General features: G+C 39.7%; 2 protein-coding genes across 5 annotated transcripts in view; one reads left to right on the forward strand and one right to left on the reverse strand.

The window, feature by feature from the left end:
- Nucleotides 1-27,096, reverse strand: part of Atg16 (Autophagy-related 16) — a 408,498-nt gene that overhangs the window by 59,373 nt on the left and 322,029 nt on the right. The gene's annotated exons all lie outside the window — the stretch shown is intronic.
- The window catches only part of neo (ZP and PAN domain-containing protein neyo), a 179,884-nt gene continuing 153,888 nt past the window's right edge, over nucleotides 1,101-27,096 (forward strand). The window contains exon 1 of the mRNA XM_011065882.2: nucleotides 1,101-2,560. The gene's annotated coding sequence lies outside the window, so the exon portion shown is untranslated. The remainder of the gene's footprint in view (nucleotides 2,561-27,096) is intronic.

Below are 27,096 nucleotides of genomic sequence, written 5' to 3' on the forward strand. Positions count from 1 at the left end.
ATTTTTTCATTTCAAAGAAATGAATCGAAGATTCAAGCATCATTAGTAGAATATTGAGTCAGAATGTGATACAACTTTATAAAGCTCTTTATTGAAAGCTTTAAACTCTTTTGAGACATAACTCTCTCAAGCATGCGTGTAAACTAAGCTGAGATAGTAGTCTTCAATTATACACCAAAAAGAGAAATATGCTAATTGTGGGTTGAATCTAAATGAGTATTCATTAGTAGTTCGTCGCTGTAATAATTTTCCCGTCTTGTAATGCTGCATTCTTTAGGCGAACTCACTAATATGAATCTTCAAGTATGATAATCGACGGTGAGATAGTGCTGTTCAATTACACTATCGAAATGAGATAATCAGTGTATTCCGGTTAAGTAAATGTCCTCCTGGTAGTTCCTTTCTGAGAACGTGCGTTTAATTGGAATACTCAGTTGTTTTCTAAGTGTAGATCTTATTAACATATTCGACGCATTGCAAAGGATGGGAATTGCTTATACATTTCCTCTCTCACAGCGCTCGTGTCTCACTAATATGGACACGAATTGCGTTATCAAGAATTGCGCAAATTATTTTATCATCGACATTTATACATAAGAAATGAACGTAAATAAATGAGATATCAAAGTTTATTTAGAAGATTATGTGTTTTCTACTTTTAATGGATTAAAAATGTAATAAATTAATTTTTTCTTGTATCTTATTTATTTCAAGATAAATCTTTCGCTATTATTATATTAATTGTTTCAACGTTCATATAAGGTATAATAAAATCAACACTAAAAACCATATATTTAATAAGAATAAAAGAGAGTTTTGCATTCCCTTAAAAAACTTAAAATATTACGATAAATTAAAAACCAATAATTTTTTTTCATTACAATTATTACAGATTCCTATGAACTATATTGTATAAAGTGGCAAATTTATTATTCATAGAAATAATGTTTTATTTCATATAATATTAGGTGTTGGAATTAATTCGTAGCGTTTTTTAATGAAAGAATGTTATTTATTTCACATGAGCATTAAAAAATACATTAATGAAAGTACTTCCCATCACTTGTAAAACGCTACGAATTAATTCCAACACCTAATAATATTTCGCGAAAAAATGGTATAATGACATAGCTAAATAAAATATAAATTGCCGCATGCTGTCGGCAAATAAATAAAAGAGTTGATTTATTTATTAAAAACGAGTTGTCATCGCGGTGAATCATTGCACGAGTGCACTATCGTGTGCAAACTAGCATGCATGCCGTATTTGTATTCACAAGTATGAATATGATTATAACATCTCGTTTTTAGCACAGTAGCGCTGATAATAATGAATGGGCAATGGCATAGTTGAAATTTCAGATCGCCCAGTCGATGAATAAAAGAGCTCCGCAGCTTCACCATCAAGTACCGCCATTATACGCTCATCACACGCATGTTGATATGTCGTATGCAATCTTACTACGTCATAAAGCTAAACCGCTACTTCAAACCGCGTCGTTTAATAGTAATAAAGTTAGTAAGATGTCCACCTACATAGTGGCTATTAAGTCGAAGCGCGATCCTAATTCCGCTTTCGTTCTCTCGCGCTATATCTGCAGTATTGAGAAAAATATGAAAATAATATGAAGACGGAAGTAATTATTGTACAGAATATTTTGATTTATGATTATTCGGATACAAGCGTCATCTGCGCCACTTCACATAAATTCGACAAATTTAACACGTACATTATTAATTAGCTTTTTCAATAGCGACGAATATTATATTATACATATCCTATAAAAATATCGTTAGAAAAATTTTTTACTCAATTATCTGAAAAGATATCTACTGAATCTATGTTTAACTTGAACCTATGTTTGTAGGGTTAACATAACTTTCTGTTGATAACGAATTCATGCTCATTTGATTAAACAAAATAAAACGTTTTATATTGAACACGTAAATTGATTTCGAGTTTTTAAAAAAATTTGCGAGAAAATTTGTTACAAATGGTGGTGTCCAATTCGGTAAGCTTTGTCAGTTTTCGCGCGAGGTCAGAAATCTGAACGATACGTCCTGCGGAACCGCGGAACCGCGGAACCGCGGAAGCGTGGAGCTGGTGAACGTACTTGAAATCACACGGTAGATAGTCCGAATCGCAGGGCCTCGTACCTTCCTCCTTCTGTATCCTTTTCCCCACCCTTTCGCCATGGCCACCTCCACCATCATCGGCTTCTTGCCTCTGCCCCCCTCCTCCACCGGGGGCGTCCCGTCGCACTAATAATTCGTGAGTACATTGCGGTGATGTTGAGCATTCCACCTGCCAACAGCAACCGGGTATATTCCCCCACCTGGTGGTACCGGCAGGAAAAGTGGCCGCACGCCTTGCAATCCCAGCATTTCTGTGTTGGTTGTGGCCGTGAACGGGGCTCAAGTCCAAGGACACGCGGGAGCGAGAGAGAGCGCTTCTTCGAGTGCCTAGGAGAGAGACTTCCCTGCGTACGAGGCCCGCCGCGTTCTACCGCAGATTTTACCCTGGTTTCTACCGGCGCGGCTTGCCACCGCAACCGTCCAGGTACGTGATCCGACGAAAAGCCATCTACGGATAGCAGTACGACTTGCGCGCTGGGCCCCCTTCTGAGGTGTGCGGAATGATAAACAGTGTTGTACCGAGCGGCTCGTATATCAGTGAAATCGTAAAGTTCGACACGGCTCTCCACAACGGACGAGTCTCGGAGATGGACGAGATTCTACCGGATGCCGAGTCTGATCGTTTTCCTGTCATCCGGAACGGGTTACGGAGTAGACGTCGCCGAGATATCCGCTCGGTGGGACGCTGTTGCGGGCGACCAGGGCGACGTAGCGCGAATAAAAATGGGCGACAATCTATCTATCATGCGCGTCATCTTCGTGCAAGGAGCAGGATCGGATATTTCGTCCCATAGTGAACTTCTTCAATATATAGAGGTCGCTTAGAGGTCTTCCTCCTGTCGCAAAATCGGACCGCAGCGACCCCGGAAATTCGAGATTGGGGGATGATCAGATTGTCGACCTGGACAGGCCGGAGATAAAGGGGAAAAAATACAAAATCGCATCCCCCTTGTCGACTGTGCACATCTCTTTTTCCAATTAAACGCAAAATTCCGCTTGTCCCTGGACCGATCGGGCTCGAATTTTTCCATTTCGCGTTTTCACGTCTCGCCGGGTGCTGGACGACGTGCACGCCCCAATCCATTGACGATGCGCACTGTATTCCCGATGAAATCGATAAAGTCCCATCCACGGCAATAGTTATAGCCTCGCGCGGCTACGTACGGTGGATCGCGGAAAAACAATTTTCCGTCTCGGTGGTTTCGCGCACTCGAGAGAAATTCCGATCTTCCGCCCTCGATGGCGATCTGGAATAATAATTAATCGAATCAGCGTGCAAATGTCGTTGCGTAATCGCAGTCGTGCAGGGCGGGTTGGTGGCGTCAGCCGTGCCGTTGCTACGACGTCCTACAATTTTCTCTTCCTCGACGTTATGGAAAAATGAAACGAAATTATGATGCCGCTTTCATAAGGCCTCTTCCGTTTCTGAGCAACCGTAGGATTACGGTAGAAACGCGGTTTTCAGTGAGGTTAACTTCTGACATAATTGAATCGAAGATTGCTTCTGGAATTCCTTTCAACGTGAAACGTTAAGAAGGCGAAAGGATACTTATATTGTCTCACTGTTCTCGTCATTCTTTTTTTTTTTTTTACATAAAAAGAAGGTTCATAGTGTCGATCGAGCTCTGCGTGATGTATAATTGATGAACGAACAGGGATAGCAACAAGTTTTATATATATATCATAGCCTTTCGATCGTGAACATCTAGTAGAATTCTGCGCGAGTAGAAACGGTATTGCATAAAGAAGTTAACGGTTTTTAGTAGCGTAATCTTACCTGCACCAATAGAAGTTCCGACCCGCTTAATGAGGGTCGTAATAGGACGATCTCTCGAATCAACAGCTTGTACGTGATAAGTGCATCCTATCACTGCACGCTTGATTAAAGATCAGATAAAATTCTTGTCGATATTTTTCTTCGCAGCATCTTTCAAAATCAAAATGGAGAAAATAGAAATGTGCACGAGTGTAATATTTTATATCGATAAGTCGCAACATTTTTCTCTTGTGGTGCGATTTATTTTAGTATCGGAAACATCTATAGGGATACCTACGTTGTTCATTGTGAAAACACACTTGATTCTCATCACCAGAGTGCCATATTAATAAAACAACGCTTGAAAAGCGCAGTGCGCGGACTTGGGATTGCTATATGGTGCAAAAAATGTGCCGAACTAAAAATCGTGTAATAAACGACTGGCAATGCGTGAAGATATGTGTTGTATATGCTAACACGGATGTTATTCAATATCATTTATTATACGTCAGATTCTGATTGCTATAATACGTAGCTTTGCTTGGATTCTTTTGCGGATTCTGCGGACAAATTGCTTTTCATTTTAACTCGTAAATTCTAGTAAAAATGCGGACGCTTTCGTTTTCTATGTATGTTCCAAGAATAACAAACTAGCTATTAATCTTTACATTAATTGAAATTTATATTTAATTTTAACATGGAAAAAACGAGTTTGTCGAAGTTTCTAAAAATTTAAGTAAATACAGATCTAAAAATAATTTTGTTGACCGTCAAAATAATTATGTAGGAAACTCAAGCATAATGAGCAATGCTTGAGTTTCCTCAAAGTTTGAAAAAAGTTTCGATATCTTTGCAGTCAGTTTAACTGTTCTACATTATTATTTTGATGATTTAACAAAATTATTTTCAGATCTGTATCTAATTAAATTTGTAAATATTTCAGCAAAATCTGTCCTTTTCTGTATTTAGTAAAACAAGGATATCAAATTATATAATAAAATAAAGTTTAAATATGTTAGTAAATTCAATCGGAGCGCTATAAATGGTGCGAGAAAAACCTTACATGATATCTTATGTATGACTATAATTGCTCAGTCTTTACGAACAAGGAAATTTATGATAATGCGATTCCCATGTTTAGATGATACAAAGCTGAGAGCACATATTTCATTAAACGTATACAGTGTTGCGTATTCCGCTAGATTAGTAGCTGACGTTAACGTATAACCTCTTTGATCAGATATTCAAGAATTATATTCCAATATTTATAGCCTCATATATATCGATCACGTGATTGACGAAGTATGTGATTATAATTTAAGAGCATGCCCAGGCGCCCCCGTTGTTCATCGCGTTTTGGAGCAATGTTTCGCGTCGAAGAACGTTATATATATTTACTATGCCGGGTGGTGCAACAGTATTCAATTCTTACTTGCACCCAGGCATTCGCGGGAAAATCGGTTCCTGTAATTACCTTAATGAATGGCAACAAAGGCAGGAGAGGCTTGTACCGAGCGATATTATGTTCTCTGCGCAATGTTCTCCTTCGCGCAGTATACTCTCCCCCTTATTCCATCCCACCTCCCTCTTCTCTCACACCATCTTCCTCTCTCCGCTCTATCTCAAGACCTCTCTCGACGCTGAGACCGTTTCCTTCGCCATTACATTGTGGCGAACTGTTCGACTAACTTTGAAATAATTAGTGCGGATAATGAAGTTCGGCTGCACAATGGCCTCGGCAGCGAAGGGGTAATGAGATTCGCCCTACCCGCGTACTGACGTTTCGGTGCGATATTGATTACTTAAAACGCTTCGATAGTCTTACTAGGATAAATGAGCGAATCGGATTCCGATGAGCAGTTGTTGAATCAGGGCAACTTGGAATTATTGATGCGTGCGACATTGGAAGACGGAATTGCTCGTCGCACGACGGTATGTCGCGGCAAATAAATGTGACACATTTTATTTCTCTTCTCATCGATACTAATTTATAACTGTATCTATTATTATAACAATCTGCACATTGTACACAAATTTGATTATCGTAGTTTTCATTGTACAAAGATATACCGTCGTATGCTTCACGACTAACTTTCCTTGATGAATTTACAAAGTGTCCCAGACTATTAACACAAGATTGATGAATAATCTTTAATAAAACGTCGTAAATTAGGCGATTAGCGCGTATTAAGTAATAGCTCTTCATCGACAGGTAAATAATTGATAGTATATATAACTCTGTTATTAACTTCTTTTACAGTCTTCGATTATATCGGTCATTTAGTAATGTAATAATACTAAGCTAATCTTTAGATCCAAGGTAAATGCAACGGCCTTGACCGAGAAGAAAAATCATAATGCACTCAGACTAATACCGCTCTGATTCCGTAGCCAATCGAGCATGGATAGGAAGCTAATCTCGATAAATACTTTAAGTGAATCTTAGTTTACCTTTTCTCGTGCCATCAGCAGTTATCGATACGGTACATCGTTATGAAGAAGTTTGCCGTAATGTTTAATAAGCCGTGTTACGCAAACCATTTTCCCTGCTGTCGGCGTGAAAGAGAGGGATTTCGTTTCTTTAAGATACTCGCCCTCGATTGCCTCGGTGCGACACGCACGAATTTTCTCACCCGTGACCGAGCAATAAATCATCACCGGGAAAACTGAGCACATCGCGCACGTTACGGTTTTGACGTTAATCGAACGAACGATGAAATATTAACGAGTGAATAATTTCAACGCGACGTTTCGTCGCGACAGCAAGCCGTCGATAAGTCTGACGTCACAAGAGGATATTAACGCGGCGCACGTAACAAGCCACTGTCAACCGCTAATGACATTACTTTCTTCAGTACCAAATGATATGGTATCCATAAAGAAAGGATGAGGGATATCGATTTCACATAAATTTGTCCTTGACCGGATGCAAAATTGACGCAGCTATGAGACGGGACGAGACGAGACGAGACGAGACGAGCCGAGCCGAGCCGTGCGTTCAAGTCTCGTTATAATGAAAATCGTATAAAAGGAATAATGACCAGCTATACCCGAGTATCGCGAGCCTGCATAACGGACTGTTCGTAAAGCATATATTTTACGAGATGACGCGAACGCGATTGATGAACGCTAAGCGCATCTCCGGTTGCGTTCGCCTATTTGTGGAAACTCAACTTAACGAGCATCTAGCTCTCAAACGACAACTTTTCGCATGGACTCTCTCCATATACCAATAAATCCATCAAAGTATACCTCAATTCCCTATATCCGTCAGATATCTATCAGCACGAGATTGACTACACATTTCCGGGATGCCATACTGAAGATAACGGATAATCAATGAAGTTTTGCCGTAGTCAGGATGGTAATGAGTTTTCGTAACCGAATGACAGTGAGTGGCAATAAAGTTAGCAAGGAAACGAGCTGTATCAGTGAACGAGATATCCATTTGCTTACTTAGGAATAATTAAAATAGTTTCGAGAGACAAAGAAATTCTTATGCATGTATAAAGTTTTCATTACGGTATTTTACTTCCCTAATTTTCTTCTCTTAGCAGAAGAAGCCGTGTCTCAAGAACTGTTATTCAATCTATTTCCTTTTATTTTGTCATATGATATGTTTTCAACATTAACATAAAAATTTCTACGGAGAAAATTAACGTGCCAATTAACTCGTATGATATATGCTTGTCAATCTGGTTACCACTGGCTTCGAACTGACTGTCACCGAACTGTAGGAGATAGTAAATTATTACGTTATACATCATCAACGATACATTATCGATGCGATGGCGACTGTTGCGCATACATGTTGCTGTGTAATCCACTAATTGACTGGATGACATTTACTCTAGATATTTATAAAAAAAAATTTTATCAATATTACATATGATTGGTATTAAACTTATTACCATTACTTTTCTATTAAAGCTAATAATAAAAATTTACGTCCTTTTTATTAATTTTTATTAATTTTTTATTATTTTTTAATTATATTTCTACAATTTTCTACATTAAATATTTCTACATTATTATATCTACAATTTTAAATCAACTAATAAAGTTCTACAATTTTAGTACTTAATTTTATGCATTTAAATTGTAAATAAACGAAATTAAATTTGAATTTTATCATGAAAATATCATTAACAAATTCTACATTATTCTCTTCATTATTTTTCTCTTTTTTTTACTATAATATATAATTTTTCAATAATCTACTGAAAAGTTGTCGATTATAAATATATCTTTTTCAATAACGTTTTAGTCATGTAAACGTTTTATAAGCATGACCGTGCTACACCCAACTCAAGCATGTACTTTTGCTTCTCCGTGATTATCTGGCATTGATCTGGAATTATAGAGCATGCTCGAGCGTGCTCGCATTTCAACAGCACGCGCGATCGGAAAAGAACTTAACGCACGAGTGTGAGTTTTTATTTTTACAAGTTTCTCGATATATATCGCGGCAGCCGCAAAATTTACACACAAAGGGAACACACCTGCATTCGCGAGAACAGGTTGGCTCTTTAAAAGTCGCATGATCAAGCGATCCGAGAACTTTGACCGCTCATGTTTGAAAGTTACAAATTGCGATGTCAGATAACTGTTCAGAAATCAAATTACGGATATGAAAATTCAACTCTTTGTTTTTAAGAATAACTATGCATGGAATACTTTGCGGTATTAATTTTGTTGCTACATACACTAAATAATGAATGATAAAAAATAGCAAAAAATTTTTTTTAAACAAATATTCAATCAATCCAAGTATCATCTAAAAATAAGTCTTTTTGAAAATTAAATAACACGTATTTGTATCGTGAATATCTTATACAAAAATATTCATTATAAATAAATAAAAAAATACAAATAACAAAAATCAAGTTGCCACAAATGTGTTCCTTGATAGTGCAAACTGGTTTCTCATCTTGACCGAATCGTGCAGAAGAAGGGGATTTAACGAGCACTCGCGTGTTAGACCCCTCGGGGAAGCGATGAAAAACCGCGACAGCGCATAACTCGTTCTCTAAACGCAATCTCTCGGAAATAAAATTCCCCTGAAAAGATGATCGATGAAATGCGACGATAGCCTCTATCTCCCCGTTCTCCTCTGAACCACGGCGCTCGTAGCCAGCTGTGAGGATTACAACCGCCTCGCTGTTATAACGGTACACACCCGCACGCGTATGTACTTACAAGGCGACTGTTATGTGAAGCGAAATCAGAATGCTATATATATATATATATATATATATATATATATATGTATGTGTGTGTGTGTGTATATGTGTATGTGTGTGCATATCCCCTGTCCTATTTCGCGAATTTGCCACATTTAGGATCCATCCGCCCGGGAGGAAGTGACGATGTTCATTCAATTGTGCATTTCCGAGAAGTCGTAAAACCAGGAGCCCAGTCTGATTGTAAAACAATTTTACTAGAGGAAGAAACTGCCCATTACCGCGTGAGAAAGTAACAGATCAATCGTTGCGTTCAACATGATCGTCCTCAAATTTCCCTTCAAATGACGCGCAAGAGCTACCACTTTGCACTCCATACGTATGTGTCTAAGTATCTCGTATTCATACTGATTCTAACTCGCGTCCTTCATTCTTGATAACTATCTACGTTCAGTTACAATTTTTTGGTAACGGCTCATAATTCGTATATTATATACACGCACGGTCAGCTTGAGGCGGATTTCGGGATCCAATCGCACTCGCGATCCGTGGAATGCTTTCATTTCCCGTTAGCGTGAGGCGACGGTCACGAAAGAGTATCGCGTCATGTAACAATTTCATGTGATTTAACCGTATCTCGAAGAATTTCAGTATTAGTATTATTTGATCAAACGCTAGAGGTAAATTCGCAGACATTTAGATAAACGCAAATTGTTTTCAGACAATTCCCATTTTCAATCTCTGAATGCAAATGGGAAAATTTCACAAGTCACAACTTGTGGCGCTTAATTAAATAGGCGTATAGCAAATTAAAAGAGAACAAAAATTCGAAGATACGCTTTACTAAAATCTTGGTATAAACGGAAAGGATATTCCGCGATCTGCACACCTGGTGGAAGAAATACTGTGCGGAAGGAATACGGGCAACGTAACAAACAGGATATATCAAAGAGGCAGTAGCGTGATAATACCCCCTTTGTTCTTGCGTCAAGGATAACGCCCGCATTTTTCTTTTGCGACTACAACACGATTTACGTTTCTCGATATTGAAATATGTATACATACATACAAGTTATAAAATAATCAGAGAGATCAGATTGCACCGGAAATAATCCTATATAATACCTACATATTGAAAACAGGAACCACGTATTAACGTTCTTATGTGTGTGTGTGTGTGTGTGTGTGTGTGTGTGTATTGTGTCTCCTAAAAATACTCTATTAGAAGATAATTAATTCGCGATCCAATGGCTAAGATAACGTAGAAATTAGAAGATGTGCCAGCGACTATGAATACTGAACCGCAATATTATCTCAAGTCTAAGTCCAAGAACCTTTTCCGGCATGTAAACGACTAACTACCTGCCGCTGGCAGTATTTTCGTTTACACGATAATCACAACATCCGTGCCATCTATTTCAGAATTATCCCAATGCTAACCGAATACGGCATCTCATTGCACAAACCACTCAATTAAGGGAATTCTCAAAAGAGGACAAGTTCTCCCCTTTCTGTCCCTTGTTTCCGAATATATATAGCTCCTTTCCTTGTGTATTTGTGCTCTCCTCGCTCCTCCGTGTCTCCGTCTTCGTTTCCTAGACTGGAATTCTGATAAGATGGTGTGGCGGGGAGAGCGCAGCCACTTCCGCTTCTAGATCATTGTTTGCGAACGGTTAATAGCCTCCTGGGTACATCTACCCGACTGTCTGAAGTCTGGTCGCTCTCATGGAAGCGCAAACCATCTCCTTCCCTCTAGACTTTCTGTTCCCCTCCATCCCCTATTTTGGTCTCCATTTGTCGGGGCGCACGTGCTCCATCTCTCTCGTTTCTTCCTTCCACTTTGCATCGCCTCTCTTCTATCTACTTGTCTCTTCCGTACTCTCGTTTCTTTCTGACTGACTTCCTCTTTCGCTTCCTTCTTACCGTTCACCGTCGGTTCCCTCGAAAAATTATGCGCTCTCAGAGGTGAACATCCGTTTTATACAAGAAGCACAAAACGCGAGCGCACGCATACATGTGAGCGTGCGGCTTCTTCTTCTTCTCCTTTTTTTTCCTTTTCCTTCGAATGAATTTCCTTCGTTTCACGCACATACACTCTGCGTATACGTGTTTCTGCATTTATGCGTGAGCAAAAGGCTGCTCACCACGACCAGTAATTGAAGACTTCGGGCGTGAATGGGAGTGCCACGTGGACGAGTGAAATTAATTGCTGCCGGCACCGTTAGCCTCATAGTACGTAGGCGGCTCGCGCGCGGAGGTACGTATACGGTCGTCTTTCTCGATGAGACCCGCGCGTCTCGTCCACAAGGCGAGCTATCCGAAAAAGTTCTATGCAACTAAGAAACAACGTTCCTGACCTCGAATGTAATCGGGAGGAGGGAATCTTTGTGTAATCGGTCATTGACTACCTGTCCAAGGTCAGAGGGCCTCGTCCGTTTAAACCCGGAAAACAGAGCTCTCCTTGCCATTTAGGACAAGCCTGTGAATTGAAGGAAGAACGAGGGAGAGAGAAAGAGAAAGCCGAAGAATGCTTATTTGTTCGTTGTAAAATTAGATGTACGATTGTTTGCTAATATCATTCTCGTTTGCATAGGTAAGAATAATTCTCACATTTTCTTTTTCGGAAATCTCTTTAACTGGAATTTCTTTTATGTAAGTTATTTATCTATTCTGATTCGATTTCATTTTGCGTAATTATCATTAAGATTATCTTGATATCGGCTCTTATTTATTCTCTACAAGAACAAGCGTAATCTCAAGGAAGGTAATGTCGATTATACGCCATGTCCTTATTTGACACGCATGATTCATTCATGATGTATATAACTATGAGCTTGCGCGATTTTTAAGTAGAAGGAAAGATGTTAATAGCCCGGAGGAAAGAGGGCAGGCCAGCGTTCATCACCCCGGTGAAGAAAAAGATAACACACATCTATACACCCATGCCAACCGTCCGTAAGGTACCTTTGCGAGGTTAACGGTGCAAGGCAAGATGGTCCGTGCGCAGCGTCGGATCGCTCAATTCTCTCCAACATATGCGTGGGACTCAAGACTCGAGTGCCCTCGGAAGAATTAACAGTTACCTCAACGGCGATGCGCGGCGACGAGGAAGAGGGATGATGACTCGTAAGAGTCGGGAGGGAGGAGACACACTTGAAGATTACGTTCACGATGAAGGAGAACGCGATCCATTTGGCCACGGCGAAACACTAAACACACGTTAGGGTTAAAAATAATTGGCCGCCTGCGGCCCTTCCGGAGATACCAGATGAAAAGGAGGAGACCGGGACCTGCGCTCCCCATCGCGAAGCGGGTATTCGGGTTGGCTGGTATTCGGCCAAATTGACGATCTTACCTCGAGAAGAGATGGGACCACCAGCAGACGACGGTTGTGACGTCGGGGTAGAAAGTCCATTATTACAAGCTCGAAAACGTTTAGTAGAGATAAACGACTTGGGGGGAGAGAGGAGAAAAAAAAGAATTGGCTACAATTAATCGAGCTGATCCAATGAGCAAAAAGTAATATATATATAAAAAATAAAATATGGAAACGATGAAAAGATTAGAGAAGAAATTACAGGTAGAGAAACGGGAAGGTCCCAAAACATTGTATTCAATCATACCTCATCATGATTTATACTTAATAAAGTAATTAAGTGAATATCTCGCCTCTGGCTTCCTGAATCGATTAATGTTTCACGATTCCACCGAAATCCTGGTTCGATGTAGGCCTTATCCCACCGTGATGGGTACTTTAATCACGATAACGAAGCAGACAATGTACGGAAGTTTCGGCGATAAAAATACTGAATGCGAGATATTGCAAGAAAATTATAGCTAATTTGGATCATCGTATTTAAACTGTTTCCTCATATTAAAGAATAATGAATCACACTAAGGATGATTATAAAGCAAGAAGTCGATTCAAAGATCGTGGATAAGACTAAGCTCATCAATGCTATATAAATGTAGATATATGTTAATAACACGATAAGCATTTATTAGTGAGATATAATTATGATAACGATTAATTATCGCTAACTATTAGAATTGCATGTTAGAAAGATGATATTATGAAAAACAATATGTTTGTCTCTTTTTTCTCCCTCTCTTCCTCCTTCCCTCTCTCTCTTCCCTCCATCTCTTTCTTTCTCAATTTATCATACAATCCATCAATAAGATTTAATTGCACACTCCACAGGATTATTTCTTAGAAAAAAAATGTGAGATGAAACTGAAATAATCGGCAGCAAAACGACCCGATTACGAGATAACGACAGAAATTTCGTACGAATGCAAAGTCCCATGGTAATGAATCTTTTAAATCTAACTTCTTAGAGATCCTATTACAGAACTAATTGTGCAAAAAGAGGAAGATTTTATCATATTATGTGTCCTTCGCGCATTCTGAAGGATCAGCAAGCAAACGATCGAGGTCACGAAGAACGATAATCGACGTGAGAAAGAGGGAGAATCGTAAAATTTAGTTATATATAATAATTCGCCATAGAAATATCAGACAGGTAAAAAAGAGAGAGAAAGCGACGGGCAGAAGACCGGGTCCAAGGTGGAAAGAGGACGCAAGGAAAAGAGGAAAGACTCACAGCGGTGAGGCAGCGTTTCCGTTGCCCGGAGGTTTAACCAAAGTCTGGCGTTACGGGACTCCCGCCTCTCGATTACACGTCCGGCGTGGAGGAGATGTGAACAACCTTCGTGTATTGGAGATGACGTAAATATTACAGGCTCGTTAGCGAGAGAGCACGTACGCGCAGGTGCACGACGCGTCGTACTGCCGCGTACGGATCAGTCTGAGACTCCGTAATGTGAGGCAGATGCCTCATTTTGAACTTATATATGTATACCTACGATTCGCTGCACATACAACGTTAGATATCAGACGTGATGACGCCGAATTATCGGGTCTTTCTAGGACGGCTCGCTGTGATATCGCCAATATTGTATGACAAACTCTCACTTAATCACTACGTCGCGTTTGCATTCGTGATTGTTTCTCATAAAATAAAAAAAAAATCGATTTAAGGCTAATCAACAATGGAAATGTTTAACGCAATATAGTATAAAATAATTCCATATTTAAAAAAATCGAATATAATATTTAATATTTGCGTATTACTTTTGCATTATATATTTACTCGATAGTATTAAGCATCCATATAAATATTTATATTTATATTACAATCTAATCCATTGTTTCTCTCCTACGCTTTTTCTCTTTGGTGTTATGACTGAACAACTAATATTTATAAATAAACAATAAATATTAGTAATATGAATTTTAAACGTTATAAGATTTCGGAAATGTGTGTGTGTGTGTGCGTAATCTCTTTGGTATTCTGAAACTTCTATAAGTATTTATAAATACAATTTGAATACATACACACATACACATATACATATATATATAAAATACATGATTGATATTTTCCGATTAATTGCGAACAATTGTACTTTTTATACTTATTGAAGTCTCGAAATGTTTTACTCGACATGCATACTGGATAGAATGTGCACAAAAGCTTACGCTGGCTGAATTTCGAGAGCGCTCCTCTTTGAAGGAGTATTAATTTACAAATTTACGATCATTATAGAAAATGTTGCACGCGAAGTTGTGCGTTGCGCAAAAGTTCTCGCGGTATTGGTTCCGACACAGCGTGTATTATCGTATGCGAATATTCGGCGAGGCGCAAACACCGAAGTTCTCCTCGGACTTTTTACAGTAAGTAGGAGATTTAATGTGACGTTATGGCGCGCGACGCGACTTTGCAACTAAGTTCCTGGCCGGTGTCGTAAACGTCAGAAAACATCCTTCCGCGAACCGACTGCAAGAAACGTAATCCGAACGTTTAGCAGGTTGAAGCCTGGCGCGATGATGTTTCTCCTCGATCGAAACGAAGAGCTGCGTTATAAAATTTTTAACGATTCTAGTGCGTAATTCTTGCACCTAAATCTTTTCTTAACTGTCACATCAAAATAATCCAGCGGTCATTGCGCGTTTTATTCGCTTCGTTATTCGTCGAAAATAAATATTTTTCTCTACGACATTTTTAGTAATAGGCTTGAAGAATTTGAAACATCCGATAACACCGATTCGTATGTCGGGCCTCTTTCTATAGCAACACCTGTCTCACTAAACCAGCGTTAGTGTCGCGAATTGCAAATCGCTACTAAAGCCGAATAAGATACGAATGCTTTCAGATACAATGCGCTACTTCCGGAAGATACAAGCTGTTTGAGAATTACAAACACTGACAGAAAAATGTTTGGTATTCGTAACTGTAATTATACATATATATAATTATAATTATGATTATTACTGCTATAATAATAATAACATATAGAATAATAAGTTAAAATTATCATAAAAATGATTCAAATGAAAAATATGATTGTCCCAAAATATAACTGTAAAATTAGTCATTTTAGGTTGCCAACTATATACATTTGTTGCTAGAACTATACATATAGTTACTGTTATTATTATTATAGCAGTAATAATTATGATTATAGTAATATATAATTATAGTTACAAATATCAAACATGTGTCTCTCAATGAGCGAAACTAGAATTTGATAGCTGACTGTATCTTGAATAATTCAAGGAAGATATCGTACGTTTGAGTTGCAATATCGAATTAAATCGATTTTAATATACTGTAAACAGAAGTTGCACTTGCAGCTGCATAATTGAAGGCGGTATCGCTGCAGTTACTTGACATTCTCATAAGTCGTTTAAGATGAGTAGTTTCTCCAGCAGCCTCGAGCAAGAAATTTCGTCCCAATCAAGCTCGGTCACCCGACTTCCATCCTATAATTAAAGACATACGGGTTACCTACTAGTGGACGATAACAAGGTGGAAAACAGGCAGATCCGATTCAACGAGGCGAATGAATCCAAGAAGCGTGACCAATGACTTCATAGATCCGCCGACCTTCGCTTTCAGGTAGCCGCCACATCGCTGCCTCTGTATGCATACGCGATAGCGTGCGCAACGCTCCCTGCATTTCGGATTACTCTCTTTATGTCATATCCATTCTGCGCGACCTCGTTACGTTAAATGTACGGTTATGAGGTTGTCGTGTTACATGAAGTAGAGATACGGAAAAAGCGCCGGTGGGTGGAGCGCGCGCTACGTATCATCGGACAGGATTCGCGCGCGGCAGCAATTACTTGCCAGCCGCGACGGTGTCTCGGCCTCGCGATTGTTTAACACGGTTAAGCGGTATGTAAGCTCGTGACTTAATTGGAAGTCGGTGGTAACGCGAAAACGCCTCCTCTCTCTCTCTCCCCGTTCCATAGCCGTCGTCTTAAATTACGCGGCGGTATCGCGCATCACGGCAATGCGCGGAACGTTAATCTTTTCTTGCGGGTTTCCGAATTTGCCGCGTCACGGTGCAAGCGATTATGTGATGGTTTATCCCGTGCTCGTTCCTGTACCTCGTCAAGTAGGAGGCGTGTCGTTGTTAAAGAGAATAAGGCAGCAATGAGGCGCGCCAGCCGAATTATCGTGCGTACGAACAACGGATTTTGCGAGCCGTTTCAAAGAGAAGAGATGAAATTTTAACCGGCTCTTTCGCCCGGGTAGTCCCGTTACTCTCACGTTAGTGGCACCGACCTCCGCCGAGTCGTGACAATTTCAGAGGCAGAGTGGAAGTGACGCCAGCCAGTATATTACAGATCTTTTTAACCTCCAGGCCCGCCTTGCGCGCTTTGCAAATATTCAAATGGCTTCGCTAATGGACCCCCCCTTCCCTCCCTACCCTTCCTCTCTCTTCCACTGCCATACCTCGACCGGTCTTGCATCAAAGTGGTACAACGGGAGTGAGCGTAGCAAAAGGGACATCCATCTTCTCCTGACCCACTCGATGTAGCGGTGGGACCCGAAAATTACGGACTAACCGAAAATCACACTACTATCTCTCTCTTTCGTTCCCTCGGTCTCTCGGTCTCTCGTCCGGTATTTCTGTTCTTCTTACTCTTCTCGTTCTGGTCGTTGACTTCTCCACAACGCCGCATATCTTCATATCTCGTGCCAGCACACTTTGTATTCGCGAATGAAATCATTAAGTTACATTATACTCGACATATTCTCAAGTTGTACTTACGTAAATTATACAATTATAGATTTCGTTATATATTTAAGCAAGACGAAAATCGCTAACGTAATTTGTAAATTCATAAACTAATTAGTAGATGTATAATAATTTTTTATCCGTGAAATTAGTTGATTTCTGTCTTTTTAAAATTAAATGTATACGAATACTTTAAAATTAATTGTACAAATCTCTCTACATTATTGTTTCTCAGTTTTAATGTTACCTTATTATATGCGTTTATCCTTTATTTTATTTTATATTTACTAGTCCAGTTCCTTTTTATTTCGTCTTGCATTTATAATGATACTGTACTATTTATTTCGTTTCGTATCTTTTGTGTATTATATATTGTATTTGAGATTGTGGTCCTGTAAGCAACAATTGCTGATGCTACACCTTTTGAAGTTTCGTTTAATGTTTTGTTATTTTATTTTATGTATACACCTCAATTTCTGCTAATTTATTTTTCCGCGCACCTCAATAAAATTATTATTATTATTACTATTATTATTTTATTATTACTTTATACAACGAGTATTTTCAGTATCTTCAGTTATTAATTTTTGGAGAATTCTTCTAAAAGTAGCTTCGGTAATTGAAGTCGAAGGCAGTACAGCGCTACGAAAAGGAACTAATTAATACGCTTGCAAACTTTTATTCGACTTCTCGTGGGACAGCCCAAAGTTTTTGTTTCATCGTAAACTTTTAACACATATATTGCGAGTTTATCCATTTCCACCAGGCACTAAGAAAGCGAAATTTTACGAAAGTGCACGTGGATCCACAGCTGTTGAGTAACAGTCAAACTTGCCCTAAGGCATTTAACGAAGTCGTCGAACTCTCCGTAGGAGTTTCATCGCCACTAGCGTCAAACACGCACACCAGCTTGTGCCTCGGCCTTTCCACGCGATAAGAATAACATTCGAAGCGTGTTGAACTTATGTAAAACGGGATATCGCCCACGGAAATGCAGTGGGTGACTTGCAAATCTAGCAACCTGCAGGATCTTCTTTGTACGAGACACATAATTCTCGTCACTTTGCTGCTACATTATTTTACAGCGAAGGCGACATAACCATAATAATTTCGTTGACGTTAATTGCAAGCAATTTTTCTCGCGACAGTATCGCCGTAATTTACATTGCAGAAACTGTATCATTTTACATGTGACTCTCTCTTTGATCTTGTTTTGCACGGTTATACAATTTAATTATACTATTTTCATAAAGAAGACCAGCAATTTTATAGAGATATTCTCTCGGATTCAACTCGACGTGAATTCTACTTTATTGCACTTCACTGCAGTCCAAATGTTAATTTTTTTTTTTTTTTTTTTTTTTTTTTTACGTACATTTGATAAAGATAATGAGATCCGTTAATAAACAGAATATTAAATTTCACGCAATTAACACTATTTCTCTTAATGAATTATCGCATGCATATCATCGTGATAATTTCAGTCACGAGTCGCAACACCACGGTATTCGCGATACGATCGCGATCATAGATTTCGCGTGTCACTTTTCTTCATATCTTGTGAAATCACGACTCATGGAAGAGTTAACCACCAACCACGATGCACTTTGACGTGGTACCGTTATCCATTTCTCTCGCGGGTGCATACCGAAAATGGTTCTGCTTCAGTTACTAAAACGATGGGAATTTTGCGTTATGCGCGCGTCTGAGAGCGAGGCGCGGAATGAAAGAAGTGCGAAGAAGGAGAAAGAGCTGGTCGCTGTTGCTTCTGCGGTAACAGCAGTTACAGCGGTAATTTTACTTTACGCCGGCAATAAATGCGCTCCGCTCACGCACGCTTCCGCGATAGCGCTTACTATCTAACTCGCTTCTCTCTCTCTCTCGTTGTTTCTCTTTCTTTTCTATTAACCTTCTTATTCCTCATATCTCTCCTTTACGCATGCCGCTATAATACAGCGGCACGAGTCTCACGTTGAGGAAAAAATCGGAATTGCATGCCATTGCTTGACACGTATTATACACGCGAGTATATTGAAACCAGGGTGGTCCTTAACTCGGATATTAATTTTGCAATCCAAGTCAGCATCTTTGTAATCATACGCAGCGAATGTAAGAGATACCAGAGAGCCAGTCGTCACACGTCAAATGTCAGTCTTGTCCAATTTAGCAAAGTCAAAAACAGCGACGTCTGCTTAATGATTTTTGTATGAGAAATAAGCTCGGAGATTATTGAATATGATTAAGACAAGAGAGTGCATAAACTATTTTTTATATTGTAAAATTTTGTATTAGAACGCTTGCGTGAGTTCAGCACAAAGAAAATTGATCCTAGTTTTTTACGTATCACTCGTGACATTTCAATAAAGTTGCACGGGGTGTAAAACCTGCTTCCTCCGTCGTTTGCATAACAATGGCGGTGAGAAAAATTGCTTTCGCGTTTGCCGTCACAAACACGGTTGCAAACGAGGCGCTGATAACAAAATAGTGCTTACGGTCGATCACGAGTTCACGATTCGTTACCTGCAAATTGGTTTGTATTTACGATGGTCGCGCGCGCGCGCACGCGCGCGTCACTGCCGCGGATCGCTTGTGCGACTCGAATAGTTAAATCGTGCATTTCAAACGAGCACGAGTAGATTGTACTTCAAATGCCAGACTATGTACATAATTGATTGGCGTATGCGAACAAAGCTGGAACGTCACGAGCTAGTTTTGCAGCGCGTAGGAGGTCCCCTCTTTCGTCGACCGCCGCCGCGTCGGTATGTAGCCGGATGAAATCGCCCGATTAACGGCTCTTTGCCTCGACTAAATTACCGCACAATTAGGCAAGCCGATTACATTTGCGCCAATGTACAGCCGCGCGTACTATACTCGCGTACTATGCCCGCGCGATGCCGCTTACCAGGAATGCGTTAGCCTGCACGATTTAGTGGCATAGCTACAACGGATTATGCATACGTTGACAAAATGACAGACAGTCCGTTGCGACATCGCGCATCGGGATGTTAATTCAGGAACGCTGGAAACCTTATTGTTTCCTCATTCTGCTCCGCTTCACATTCATCTTTACTTATTATATATGAGTGATTCTATACAAATACGGTATTGCTAAAATATTTGGAAATAACTACAGATTTGAAAATAATTTTTTTGAACTATCAAAATAATTATGTAGTATATTCAAGCTGATTGTCAGAATGTCAAAGCTTTTTGCAACTTATGTATCCTACATAACTATTTCAATGGTTCACCAAAATTATTTCAGTACTTAGTTAAATTCTTAAATACTTCAATAAAATCATTTCCGCGTGAACATGTTTTTATTTAAATACACGATTTTATAAAGTGTAGTCTTCGATATCTCCCCATTAAATTAAATCTATACTAAGAGACGAATTGGACGAATTATTAAGCCATTAGCGACGCTAGAATGGATTGTGTATCAACTATATAGATTGTGTATCAGCTATATTGCCATAATAGGAATAGTTATTGACTTTGCCAAGTTCGAACGTTATGACGCATCGGTCACCTTCGGGAGCAGTAGAATCGAATCGTATTACGCGCATGTTCACAATGTGACAGACAAATTGCTACACTATCGGATCCAAGGTTCCCCGGTACCATGCACTTCCGCATCTCTATTCTCAAGATAAGCACCGTTCTCCACACATGAACTGGTTCATATTTCATGACTCGTTCGTATTTCATGTCTTACATGTTTGATTATCTTCGTCTATGAAGGCGAAGGTATCATGTTCGCATTTGGTATCGATATTGCAGGCCGTCTTTGTCGGCGTGATCGTAATCCTGAACGTTAATTAGATTCATCAACTAAATTTTCTCGCTAGTTCTACCGACGTAAATCAGACTCGTCGGGAAAAGAATAAAAAATCACTAAGTCGAAAGTCGATTAGTCAAGCATTGAATGCAATAGTCTCACGATCAATTATCTTTATTAAAGAAGCTTATGACGCTGAAACTTAGGTTGAATTGTGCCAACAGTACGGATTAATTAACTCTGATAATACGGACAGAAATAACATATCTTGTTCGTTGGAATTAGTGCTAATTGGCGTTGGTACAAGCGGCCCTTAGGACGTGTCCGCGTGATCTCGTGTATATAACTAATTACGAAGCGTTAGTATTAACGAACTCAAGGAAAAAAGTGCAGGACAACGAAGCGAGGGTGGTGAATCACGTTAAAATGTGAAACGTCGCAGCCGCAGGCGGCTTGGCCACGATGAAACCGGGTGATGACGACGCGTAATTGCTTTCCCGGATAAACAGGCCCGTCGTTGAAGTTCCGCGATGAGCGAGTCAACTCCGGCGTAACTCCGCGTGCACGCACATGGCTGCGTCGCAACAACACATCGCAACGTTGGGATCAGCGAGCATGCGGAGAACGGGGCACAGGTTGCGGTTTAGCGGATCGTGAGCGGCGCGGCGCGTATCAAACTTTGTTTTGTCACGGCGGGAATCATTTCCCGCACAATGTAACTTATTGTTATGTTTACTAAACGTAGTTATACGCACCAAACGCGACGGCTTGACGCTAACGCAACTTCCTTCGCCGACGTCGTCGTTGTCGTTTTCACGAAAGCACTTTATTCTTGGTGTGCATGCCATTAATTCTCTGCCTCCCGTATCCTTTGCGAATCTACGCATTTTCCGACAGTGGAAGCAGAAATTTCAGACGTCTCTTTGTCGCGGGCAGCACGAATATCCTCTACCCTCCATTTACTCGCTTCCATCAACGCGCGAGAGCATAGTGGGTGTCGCGCCATCGTTGACAACACGTAGACAAGTGTGCTTTGGAATTGTATGCGATATGAAAAGAGAATCTGTATGAAGCTTGAACGGGTAAAGAACCGAGGAGACGTTCAGAGGAAAGATAGAGAGAGAGAGAGAAAGAGAGAAAGATAGAGAGATAGATCACGCGAAATGCGGTCAAATGTGAAATAATGGTTGCTGATGGAGAACCTACGAAATTCTTTCTGTCACCATTAAAACTCATTTGTAAGAATCTATAAGAATACGAAAAAATTCAGAAAATACCGTTAGCCACAAACGATGGTGCCGTTAATAAAAGCGTAATACTTTGTAATCTAGCGTCAAGATTGAATTTCAAATAGAAATTCGTCAACAGCTAATGTGTAAAGGAAATTGCATTCACCTAGAAATATTTTCTTAATAGAGAATTTAATACCTCACATCGCGTGTAATGATTGCAATAAAATGAGAATGAGAACATATCGAAAGCTATTTGAACAAAATGTATATTTCTAGTACTAAAAATACCTGTTGCGAGGGACACATTTCATTACTTCGCGAGACTTGTATAACAGTATTTCGCAAATGATCCGAGTAGCACGAAACGTTGTGAGATAGCTACTTCGCGCGCAGAGGATTCACGCCGGTGTAACAGGTTTAAAGTTGTCGCCATTAACCGAAGTAGTTTGTAACATTCCCACGTTTGATCCTCGTGGTACTGCAAAGCGCCAGACCACGACGTGGATAATACAGCCGACTTATTTCGACTATTTCTACGATGCAGCCTTCTCGCTGACTATGTTACGAGTGACATGCAAGTATGTTACTCGAAGTACAGCGATAAGAGAAGGCGAACACGGAGGAAGAAAATCCACAGAAGTTACGCTTGTTTCTTACAGGCGCGACGAGTACATTCGCGAGTGTTGCAGAAGGCACTGCACTCCGGCAATTGGACTACCTGAATTATACCATTGAGATATGCAAATGAGATATACGCCGAGTAATGCGTATAACACAGCTTTAAACGCAATAAAAAGCTCACATGTCGCGCGTGCAGTCAGATGGACGGACTTTTAAGATGCAAACTGGTGGCTGCTTATTACGTCAGGTCACTGTTGTGACGTGAGATCCACGGCCGACCTTCCGTGGATCTCACATCGTGCCTATCCAGCGTACACACAATCTCGATAGGACAGAAGGAGGGGAAGATTGAGTGGGTGACTGTGCATAAAAAGAAAAAAAAAGGAACCAGTTTGTTGCATATCTCCAATCTCTGTGCGCGATACCTGTCTTTAACAGAACCGGATTCGCCGGGCCACTCGTTGCCGGGAATTACATTTTCACACAAATCTGTATAATCACGGCCACGCGCAGCGAACTTGTAAATCCGGGTCGCGTACGTTCCCGCGTGTGCTGTTCTGTCGGTCAAGGTACGAGAATGTTGCTTGACTGTGACTGGTAACATTTCTCCGGGCTAACTAATCGGAAGATTTCTGTCCGCCCAGTCGAAGCAGCACAATAGAGTGCGAGTGTTACAAGCCCGATTGGTTTACATACATGCCAGTGTCCTAGGGCAATATTCATAGTCTGTTCTTATTCTAAGACGATCTTAAATAATATCCTAGGTTACTAATATGGCCGGCATTCATAGTCCATTCTTATTTCAAGACCATCTTATATACTCTAAAAAATAGCGGTGTCTATATAATTCTCACTGTGTTGATCTTAATATTAACACCAATATGGATATTTATCACCATGGTAGTGTTAATATAAACACCAAAGGTTTAAAATTCACACCATGTCAGTGTTAATATTAACACCAACACAGTGGGAATTATATAAACGTCGCGTGGGTATTAAATCCACATGGATATTTTTTTAGTATATAAATAATATTTTAAGATGTTAATACGACCTTATAATTAGTTCGTGACATCTTAAGACTGTACTTAAGTCGGTCTTAAATGTAAGATCTGGTTATTACCAGTATTACATTTTCTTTTCGCGCATAAACATGTTCCGAGTCCGTTGTAAAACGATCTCTTTGAAGTCCCAAATTGTAAGGAATCAATTGACCAGCGCAACGGGGATACAGATATGAAATTTTCCGCAACAGTGAATGACTATGCGCCTAACGCACACACAAGCACGCACATGTACACACGCATGATCGTATCAATTTTCACACCCTCGTGCTGACGTTATTACGGTGAAATTTGAAACGGTGTGACAACGTGCTGACGCGATAGCGGCGCTCTGCGTTGCGGAATCCTCAACGCGCTGAATATGGATGACTATTCTCCTGCTACGCGCGAGGTAGCTATTTGTGGTACATTGAGCTGTCACATGGCGTGCGGAATTACGGGGGTTTCCAATGATAACCCGTTAAACGAACGTACGGATGGACGAAGCAGCTAACAGACACGCGATAATAGCTGTAACCCACAACGTCTCGCTTCTATTTTCTATCAAAAGAGAAACGTGCGTAACACGGTGGCGAAAATGGTCGTGTCGATTAATTGTATCGATTGCAACAGTATAATGCTGCTAATTTCTACCAATGTAATTAATTTTAATCTCAATTCAATTAACACTTTATCTTTTTCTGACTCTAAGAGTAATTAAGTAAGTTGAACCGAGATTACAGTTAATTTACATTGATAGAAACGGGCAAATGCGAAAAATATTTCGACTATTATGTCACACATAAAAAAAAAACGAAAAATAGTCACTACTATATTTAATGCTTATATTATGATTAAACGTGAAAAAAGTGAAAGTGTGTCATACATCGGTGGTTTCGTAATTAGGAAATTTTTGTCACAGGTGATTTTATCTGTAGTTATTATCATATTTTTTTTTGGAATACATCTACGAATTTCATGTTAAATTATAATATTAATGTAATATTCAAATATGCAGTAATTAGATTGCATTGGTGTATGCGCGAGAAGTATGTTCGCGTATGTAGGTGAGACACAAATAAACCCAGAATAATCGCGATGCAGGAAGATAATTTGCGAGCAGGTTAATAACCCGGGCGGCAAGACTTATCGGAGCAATCGTGAATCATTGGAGCAACCTGTCGGGTTGCTGCGAATAAGGCTGCGGCGCTTCGGCATGTGTCCCGTTTCGCAGTGCCCACGCTTCAGGAATGCGTCACGCACCTCGTCCCACATACAGAACGGTGCATATCGCTGTACCGTTGCTGGTTCGAAGCGCGAATCGTCAAACAAGTGGCATATCCGAGTCGCAATAGATATGAGACGTATTAAATGATTATTTAACCTTTTTCCGATAAACATGTTTCCATCAGTTACTTAATAACTAACAGTAGCCTGATAACGTAATGGTAATCTTAATAAAGCATACGTTCCCACGTAACAACTTTTGCGGAATAAAATAAGTGAAATGATAAATATAAATAAATTTCATTCCGTAGAATAGTATATTTATGATAATAATACTCATTTATTTACGATAACAGTACATAAAATGTAAATGTACATTTGTAATTAATTAAATTTATGAACTACTTAAAAGTCATGTGGAAGTAACATTCAAACTAATGAGTCTTCCATGTGCATAGTTTTTTTCCTAGTATTTATTATATTACGCAAAGGGAAAAAAATATAAAAACTTAAGTAACTTAATTAACGGGTAATTAAATTTCTACGGAAGTCTTCATTCATTTGTACTGTTGCCGTATCATCTTCTGATGTTGCAAGGATCACTTGTGTTTGATTTACACGGTAGATTTACACGAGAGTTAATTTACACCTACAAGAAAGCATCGGCGCACGAAGTGTATCATGTATAACAGCAACTGTTTCACAACTAAATTAACGGTTATAGCATTATTGCATGCAGCAATGCCATACACACTTGGATGTAAATTCTTCTACGCCAAATAAACAGATGGCTTTGCTTATTACGATCGTGAGAATCGTGTATTCTACTTTTGCCCAAAATTATGACTAAAGGGCAAATAGAATAATTTAATAGAACGAAGTTTAATCAATTAAAATATTTTTATTTGTGATGTTAGGGATGCCGGAAAGATTATTGTGATCAGATATTCTATAAAAATGAATTTTTTTGTCAACAAATCAATAATATGATACGGAAGTTTTATTTAATTTTTAACGTAACGTTCTATTTTGACCGAATATAAAATTAGTAAAAGAACTAATAAACAATTAAATTGAGACGGAGATCGAAGCGCTATATTAAGAAATGTAGGTCGTACTGTACTTATTTCACCGAACACGTAGTGCATCGAAGTTTTTTTGGGCGACGTCTAGGCGACGCACGTTCACGTACCGTTGCCAAACAGGTGCCTTAATTTTTTATCGTGGCGTGCATGATAAGATTGCGGCCTCATTCCCAAAAAAAAATCTTCTGTGGTGCCGCCCAACCTTGCGTGCATCACGTACGTGCGTCAGCCGGTTTGACGCGCGGCGCGTCGCGAAACGACAAAGAACATGGTTGCAGAAATGCGAACGCACCGTATCGTAATAGTAACCAGACATGAGCTGCTTGAATTTCATGCGCGTGATATTAAAGACCATAATGGACGGCCATTAATTACCACGGCCAAGCTTTAGTTATGCCGCGAGAAACCACAGTCCGGTAGTCGGGCATTCGTCTTCGAGAATTCCTCTCCCACACATCGAAGTCATAGTCCGAATCATGCAGCCTCGATCATGATTTTCTTTTGTAGATAAGAAAAAGGGATTGGTAGGAGGCAGGGTGGAGTCGAAAGAGTTTATTGCACGTATCTCGGGAATATGGTATCTCGGTACCGCACGTTTGAGTTCCCGGAACAATCGCTTCTGTAGCGTATCGCGAACATTCGCAGACGTATACAATTATCCCGTCGAGCCCCGCCGGCGGCTCAATTAAGCATCGCCCTCTCTGCAAGGAGGGGGCAATGCTTTATTTCCTTTAACTTCACTTACTCTCTCGCCGTCATACTTTCTCGCGAGAAACGTCAAATCGCATTGCAGTTTTTCTTCGATGTAACCTTCTTCCTTAATGATGCCTATTTGATTCATTATTTTTACTTAAACAAATTTTTTTTTTTTCATTACACATTTCTTCCAGAAAAGATGCCTTTTTTATTAATTGTTAACTTTTCATTATTCGGGTGGT

This window comes from Acromyrmex echinatior, chromosome 10 (genome assembly GCF_024713525.1).
Source record: "Acromyrmex echinatior isolate Ae372 chromosome 10, ASM2471352v2, whole genome shotgun sequence".
Lineage (NCBI taxonomy): Eukaryota > Metazoa > Arthropoda > Insecta > Hymenoptera > Formicidae > Acromyrmex > Acromyrmex echinatior.